At 41.6% G+C, this 8691-nt stretch overlaps 1 pseudogene; it reads left to right on the forward strand.

Moving 5' to 3' along the window:
• Nucleotides 1-4367: 4367 nt before the first annotated feature.
• On the forward strand, nt 4368-4886 carry LOC142457817 (cytochrome c oxidase subunit NDUFA4 pseudogene; annotated as a pseudogene).
• The last annotated feature ends 3805 nt before the right edge of the window (nt 4887-8691 follow it).

The following is an 8691-nucleotide window of genomic DNA, read 5'->3' on the forward strand; positions in this document are numbered from 1 at the left end:
CTAGAAAAGTATCATACAGGTTTTTAATTAATACAAATAATGCTTATGATGCAATGTAAGGGAAATAAAGCAGAATGTTGCTTTACAGCTACCTAAATGATTACAACTCCACAAGGAATAGGAATACAACCATAGTAAAATCAGACAGGAACATTAAAAATTCCTAATTTGTTAAAATGGAGAGATGGCAGATGATTTTGTGCACTTGGTTTTCATTTTTGACTTTTACAATATTACTTTGACAATGAATTATAATGTACTCGCTCATGTGAAATTTTTAAAATCCTTATTTCCATGCATCTGATTTCCAATGAAACAAGTCTAACAGCATCTATCGAAAACACGCTCTCTTGTATGACCTGTAATGATCCATTATCCATTGTATGATCCACATGGGGTGGGAAGTAAATGGGGCTGTTCAATCAGAGTACCTGATAATTTCTAATAATTCACCTTTCTTGGGGGGGGCTATTTCGGAGCCAGTGTCTAGAACAGCATGTACGTACTTGAACATTGATGGTTACAGAATACTTTGAGAGTTGATTTTCTTTTGCTCTCCTTTGGTTAGTCCACATTTGTGTGTCTCAAAGTCGAGAATCTGCATCCAAAATGGATGTGCCCCAAGTTCATGTAACATCCTAGGATGAAGCTGGAGTTTTAACTTTACTTGACTATGTAAAGAAATCGTGTTGCATTTCTTAAAAGATGAAGAACAAGGTGCCAGAAAAATTGTACTCTTCTAGGAGTTGAAGCCATGGTAACCACCACCCTCTGCTGTTAGTGTCGCCAGCCGTTTGGACATACAGGTAAGAAAGCAGAAACGGGATAATCTCAGGGAAATGCTTTATCTTAAAGTCTGATTCATCTTTTCTCTGTTGAACCCCTCAAGTGAATGCTTCATTTCAGTTATTATACTTTCGACTCCAGAGATTTTGAATTAGCTTTACATGGAAGGACATCATTCTAATATTTCTCTGTTATAATTTCCTTAAGTTGCTGAAACATGTAAAACTTGTTAGCTGGTTGAAACTCTTTGTCTGGTAAGAGGTATTGCTGCATTTCCATGAGGACAGTTGCTATTGGCATAATGAGTTAAACACTGGGTTGCTTCCTGCTATATTGGCAGTTCATACCCCACTAGCAGCTCCACAAGAAAAAGGTGTGGCTGGCTGCTATCTAAAGATTGACAGTCTCAGAAACCCTAAGGAGTCATTCTGGCCTGTCCTATAGGGTCACTATGAGTCAGAAGCAACTCGGTGGCAGTGAGTATGGGTCATACTTTCTTGTTGCTTTTGCATGACTCAGATTATTTTTGTAGCTGTTGTAAAAAAATTGTCCACTTTAAACAATTCCATGTGGCAGCTCTGGGAATCTAATTCTCCCCTGCCCAGGATTTGTTGTGGATACTATTTGTTTTTGTTATTTTTTGTTTAGTGTTTTTTTTAACAAGGTTTGTAAAATCTGTATTCATTGTCATGTATGGTCATTGAATTCTCTACCTGGTTAGCTGAGTGGGTCATCTAATAATAAGACAGGGAATCCTCAAGTGTCAAGAACCAGCAGGTCTCCTAGTCTTTGCTGAACGTCTCAGTAGGCATGTTGGGGCTCACCTTCACACTCAGCCAGCCATTGAGCAACTCTTCCTGAAGCTTCACTTCCTGCTTGTACAGAACCTCAAAGTCAACCAGAGGTGACCATTTAGGGCTTGTTCGTGTCCTTTGTGTGCATGGGCATGGCTTCTAAATTCTCAAGTATATCAGAGCCTGGGTGATCGTCTTAGCCCTCAGCTTTTCCTTTTAAACTTTGTTGGTTGGCCTTTTGTTTGTCCCAACTAGTATCCACTGTCTCAGGAGATTGAGTATCAAATAATTGCCTCTAATTATTTTTTATCATTTGCCCTAATTATTTTTTATCATTTCACATTGGAGTGAGCTCCTGTTGCTCTTACTGGCCATCAACTCAATTCTGACTCATGATTACCCACATGGACAGGGTCAAACTGCTCCATAGGATTGATTGTCAAGGCCCTGGTCTTTCCTAAGCAGATAACTAAGCCTGTCCTCCAATATCCCTCTGGGTAGGTTTGAGCTGCCAACCTTTCGGAGAAATGCTCTTGACACCATTTGCACCATCTGGCATTTCTTTTGCCAGCTCCTGGTCAGGTCAAATAACGACAGTCCTGGGGACTTTTAGGGAAGCAGCAGACAGGTCGCTGAGTGACAGCTCAGTTGAATGGGGCTTGGAAAGAGCTCTCGCTCAGTGCCAGCCCCTCCCGTCACTGACCGGCCGCTGTTCTGCACTGTGGCTCTGTTTTCAGTGCTTTGGCAGAGGCGGGCAATGGGGAATGGGGCAGGACAAGTTTAAATGGCACAGGAATATGAACGAGGAGCACTGAGTTTCTATTGAGGTTGATGGAAGCCATGGTAATGGGTAGCGGTGATGGTTGCGCACCATGATGAATACAATGGTTGTTGTTGTTCGGTGTCATCAAGTGCATTCTAACCCATCGCCAACGTGATGCACCACAGACGGAAACCCTGCCCGGTCCTCCGCCATTCTCTCCGCTGGTCCTGTGTTTGAGCCCATTGTTTCAGCCACTGTATCCACCCGTCTCCTTGAAGACCCTCTTCTCTTTCACTGCCCAGCTACTTTCCCAAACACGAGGTCCTTCTCCGGGGACTGGTCTCTCCCCGAAACACGGGCAAAGTATATAAGATGAAGTTTTCCCAGCCTGGCTTCTAAGGAGCCCTCTGACTGTACTTCTTCCAAGACAGCTCGGGGTTAGCAGTCCATGACACGTTCAATATTCTTCTCCAGCACCACAATTCAAACACATTGATTCTTCTTAGGTCTTCCTTAGAATTCTTTGTCCACCTTTCACGTGCATATGAAGCGATTGAAAACACCCCGACATGAGTCCCGGCACACCTTAGTTCTCAATGTGACATCCTTGTTTCTCAATACTCTCAAGAGGTCTTATGCAGCCGATTTGCCCACTGCAACTCACCTTTGTTCTCTTGACTACATACAGCTTCCATGAGTATTGACTGTGGATTTAAGCATGGAAAAACATCCTGGAAAACTTCCATTTTTCCCCCTCCATTTATCATGATATTCCCTGCTGGTCCAGTTGTGAGGATTTTGGTCTTCTTGACAATGAGTCGTTATCCATACTGAGGGCTGCAATCCTTGATCTTCATCAGCAAGTGCCTGAAATCCTTGCTTTCTGCAAATAAAGCTCTGCATATTGCAGGTTGTTAATAAGCCTTCCTCCAATCCCAGTGTCACGTTCTTCTTCAAATAAACCAGTGTCTCTGATTATTGCTTAGCAAATAGATCGAATAAGTATGGTGAGATGATAAAACCCTGTCACACACCTTTCCTGGTTGTAAACCATGCAGTATCCCCTTGTTCTAGTCACGTAACTGCCAGTTGATTCATGTAGAAGTTCCACTGAAGCACCATGAAGGGTTTGGAAATTCCCAGGCTTCCCAGAGCTATGCATAATGTATCATGGTCCACACAAGAGACTGTCTTGTCATTATCAATAAGACACAAGTAAATATCTTTCTGGTGTCCCCTGCTTTCTGCTAAGATCTGTCTGACATCAGCGATGGTATACCTTGTTTCACTTCGTCTTCTGAATCCAGCCTGACCCTCTGGTAGCTCCCTGTCAGTGCACTGCATTGTTGGATCATCTTCAGCAACAATTTACTGACCTGTGCCATCAGTGATATCGTTCTTTCGTTTGAGTGCTCTGTTGGGCATCTTTCTGTGGAATGGGAACAACGATGAATCTCTTCTAGTCAGTTGACCAAGTAGCTGTTCTCCAAATTTCCTGACATAAATGAGTGAGTGTTTCCAGTGCTTCATCAGCTTGTTGAAACATTGCAGTTGGTATTCCATCAGTTCCTGGGCCTTATTTTATCCTAATGTTCTCAGTGCCGCTGGAAGTTCCTTTGGGTACAGTGATTCTGCGTATTGCCATCTTCCTAAGATGTTCCCTGTGTCATCCGATAGTTTTCCCACAGAATCCCTCAATTTTTCAACTCGAGGCTTGGATTTTTTTCTTTGGTTCTTTCAGTTTAAGATATGCTGAGTGTGATCTTCTCTTTTGGATTTCTAAGTCTAGGTCTTTGCTTATTTCATTTAATATTTGGCTTTGTCTTCTAGAGCTGCCCTTTGAAATTTTCTATTCAGCTCTTTGACTTCATCATTCCTTCCATTTGTTTTAGCTACTCAACAATTAAAAACAAATTTGAGAGTCTCTTCTGACATCCATTTTGATCTTTCTTTTCGTTGTATCAAAAGGATACAATTAATATCAGTGAACATTGTACATAAAAATGCTGAAAAGGTCGAGGAGGTCCTGGGTGACTTTGGGCGCCCGCAAAATCAGCGTGCGGAGTCCTAGCTCCTGGGTCTGCCAAATTTGTTTTTCCTTCCGGACCCGAGGCCAGAGCCGCAAACATGCTGCGCCAGATCCTGGGTCAGGCCAAGAAGCACCCGAGTTTGATCCCTCTCTTCGTGTTTATCGGAGCTGGAGGTACTGGAGCTGGACTGTATATCATGCGTCTGGCATTGTTTAATCCAGATGTCAGTTGGGACAGAAAGAACAACCCAGAACCATGGAATAAACTTGGTCCCAATGACCAATATAAGTTCTTCGCTGTGGATACAGATTACAGCAAGCTGAAGAAAGAAGGCCCTGACTTCTAAATGAGAAGTTTCCCCTAAAGCTGCTGAGAATGAAGGTCTTCCAGAAGTTATCCGCACAATTTTCCACGTGACCAGGATATGGTTATCTCCTAAATGCACGAAATCATGTTGGAGTGTCGTGTTGGGGTTTACACTGAATAATAAACATGTGAAACTTGAAAAAAAAATGCTGAAAAGGTAACAAAATTATATGTGGTTTTACAACAATCATAAAAAAGGAGAAAAGATAAAAAGCCCATTGTTCTGACCTAGTTTATGCCATTTCCCTTAATCAATGCTCCCTTATTACTACAAAGCTTTCAAAAATCTCTTTTAAAAGTTAACTCAGGTTAGATCATCGACTGAGACCTTTCTGATTTAACATCCGGGAAACAATTATAGTTCCCTTAGTTCCGCGATGTTGAGAACACTTCATTTTCTCTCCCTTTGCTCTCCAGTACTGACAAGTACTGGAATGCCGCAGTTATAAAAAACACAATCTCAATGTATAAGAAGCCATTGTGCCCTAACTTACTGTGACCAGTGATTGCTGCCCAGTGCCGTCCAGTTGATGCTGATTCACAGTGAGGCTGTGTACAACCGAGTGACACAGTTCCAGCACCTGCGCCACCCTCACAGTCAGGGCATGTGTGAACCCACTGCTGCTGCAGCCACTGTGTCAGCCCATCTCCTTGAGGATCTTCCTCCTTTCCTCTGATGTTCTACGTTACCAAGCATGATGTCTTTTCCCAGGGAGTGGTTTGTCCGGATAACTTTGATGGACTAGAAAGAGAAAACTTAAATCAGTTATATTTGATTAATATAATATGAGACAAAATAATATCAAAACTACCTGAGCAGCAATGAGTTACAAGAAACTTGCAGTTGAAATTGTATATGTATATATTTTAGACAACAGTGCTTACCACTGAATAGTCTGTAATGAGAAAGTACTTTGCATTGACGGCAGTAGCTGTTTCTCTGTGCGTAAATGGGATTGAGCTTCATTTGAACCAACAATGGGATACAATTTTGCCTTATCTGTCTTAGAGTTGAGAATACGTGGGATGACTTTTTTGTTTTGTCTTATTGTTTATTTTTCCTCCAGGAGATTTTTTGTCATTGCCTTTTGTCTAGTGTTTCTTCCCGTGCCTTTAAATCCCATCAGTAAGTGACTTCTGAAAGAGCTAATACCATTTTGTGACTTCATCAGAGTCCTGCTGTCTAAGTTATTTCCTGCCCTTGATTCTTCTACACAGTTATGTACAAATCCTTTATAGCATATTTCTCAATTACAACAGCTGGGATTTGCTGTCTATCGTCTGGTGCCTATAGAGACTACCCAGCAGCACAGCCTCAACGTCTCTAAAAGAACCCCCATTGAATGTCAAGCAGATTACTCTGTGCTTATTGTGTTAACGCTGGCAAGTTCAAGCTAAGCACTTTAATATATGTATACTTAAAAATGCACTGATGGAAAAATAGAAACCAAGAAATATCTTCCTACAAAGTAGATGAAGTTGTTTTTCTTTTAAGTTAGTGACAATTACCTATGCCAACAAATACCCAAAAAAGCAAAGCAAAAATAGCCAGATAAGTAAGGAAAAGCTAGTCATATATCCAAAGAAGCTGAAATAATCACTGTAAAATATACAGTCCCCAAATCCCACACTTTACAATGTCTGTCTGATGCAACCACAAAACCTCTATTAAGTATCTAGCCAAAAACTATCATTTGACCTCTCTCTTTCATACTCCCATGCTATGTTTGCAATTACCCAGAGGGAATTACACAGCAGTATCAAAGGCCTTTTCACAATGATGATGGGTGTGATCCTGGACCACAGTCCCCTGCATGTCATACTGGGTCTCGTTGCTCCTAGAGACTTGTCCTGCAATTGCTTTCTCATTCGGTAAGAAAGAGTATCTTTTTTAAAAAAAATTCTAACTAAGGAACAACTGTATATCTTAATGAGAAGTATCCAGACTCTTTAAAGTCTCTTATAATTTGATTTAGTAAATGGAATTTGGGAACACGGTATACTGCTAGTATCTAGTGGAATCATGGGAGATTCTTTTCACTGCAAAACAGTCTGTGAAGTGTTTGCTTCTTACATGTTAAATCATGCATTCAGAGTTAGAAAACACATGGAAAACAAAATGTGCACTTGCCAGAAATCCCTCCTTATTCCCTCAATATGTATGTATGTACATATGCGTGTCCACCTCTCCTAGAAATGATTTAATTCATTTTTGACATTTCTCCATCTGTAACAAGCCATTCTGTTTTAGCTTTCCCACAACCTGAAAATATTTACTTCCATCCTCAACTCAGGGATATGTGACAATGATGGCTAGCTCCTCTAAATATTTATGATGTTGGAAGAAAATGTTTTCTCTTTCTAAATAAAGAAATGCAGAGAATGAAGATGGAGAGGTGGGGCATGCTGGAGATATTAACTATCACAATGAGAACATTTTCTGGAGAAATGAGGAAATTAAAATAGCCAGTATTAGAGAAACACAAGTTGTTGCTGGTCGGCGCAGTCCAGTTGGTACACAGAGGAAACGTTACCCAGTCCTGTGCCATCCTCACCGTGACTGTTGTGCTTGAACCCACTGTGCCAATCCATGTTGTGCAGCCACTGTGCCAATCTGTCTCCTTGGAAGGCTTCCTTCTTTGGGCTGAACCTCTACTTTTCCAAGAATAAAGTCCTTCTCCAGGGACTAGTCTTTCCTGATAACATGTCCAAAATACACTGCTTCTAAAGAGCATTCTTGATGTACTTCTTCCAAGACAGATATGTCTGTTCTTTCAGCAGTCCTTGGTCCTTTCAATATTCTTCATCAGCACCAAAATTCAGGTGCATGGATGCTTCTTTGGTCTTCCTTGTTCAACACTCAACTATCACATGCATGTGAGGCAGTGGCCTGGGACAGGGGCACCTTCATCCTCAAAGTAACATCGTGCTTTGCAACACTTTAAAGGAAACTTGAAAGAGGAATTACTGAAACCCAAATGATAGCGGAACAACAGGAAAGTCAAAGGAAATAGAGGAAAGAGCTAAGAGGCAAAGGACATTTATAGAGATCTAAATAAAGGCATGTACATATGCAAATATATTTATATATGAGGATGGGGAAATAGATCTATGTACATATATTTATAGGTTTAGTATTAAGGCAGCAGATGGACATTGGGCCTCCACTCAAGTACTCCCTCTATGCAAGAATACTTTCTTCTATTAAGTTGGCATTCTATGATGCTCACCTTCCCGACACAACTGCTAAAGACAAAGTGATAAAGAAAGCTGATGGTACCCGGCTATCAAAATATATAGCATCTGGGGTCTTAAAGGCTTGAAGGTAAACAAGCGGCCATCTAGCTCAGAAGCAACAAGGCCCACATGGAAGAAGCACACCAGCCTGTGTGATCACGAGGTCCAGAAGGATCAGTTATCAGGTATCAAAGAACAAAAAATCATATCACTGTGAATGAGGGGGGAGTGTGGAATGGAGACCTAAAGCCCATTTGCAGGCCACTGGACATACCCTTACAGAAGGATCTCGGGGAGGAGATGAGCCAGTCAGGGTGTGATGTAGCAACGATGAAACATACAACGTTCCTCTAGTTCCTAAATGCTTTCTCCTTTCCCACTATCATGATCCCAATTCTACCCTACAAATCTGGCTAGACCAGAGGATATACACTGGTACAGATAGGAAGTGGAAACATAGGGAATCCAGGGTGGATGATCCCTTCAGGACCAGTGGTGTGAGTGGCGATACTGGGAGGGTGGAGAGAGGGTGGATTGGAAAGGGGGAACCAATTACGAGGATCTACATGTGACATCCTCTCTGGGAGCCGGGCAACAGAGAAATGGGTGAAAGGAGATGTCGGACAGGGCAAGATATGACAGAATAATAATTTATAAATTATCAAGAGTTCATGAGGGAGGGGGAAGTGGGGAGAGAAGAGCAAAAAATTAGGAA

Source organism: Tenrec ecaudatus, chromosome 10 (genome assembly GCF_050624435.1).
Source record: "Tenrec ecaudatus isolate mTenEca1 chromosome 10, mTenEca1.hap1, whole genome shotgun sequence".
NCBI classification, from domain to species: domain Eukaryota; kingdom Metazoa; phylum Chordata; class Mammalia; order Afrosoricida; family Tenrecidae; genus Tenrec; species Tenrec ecaudatus.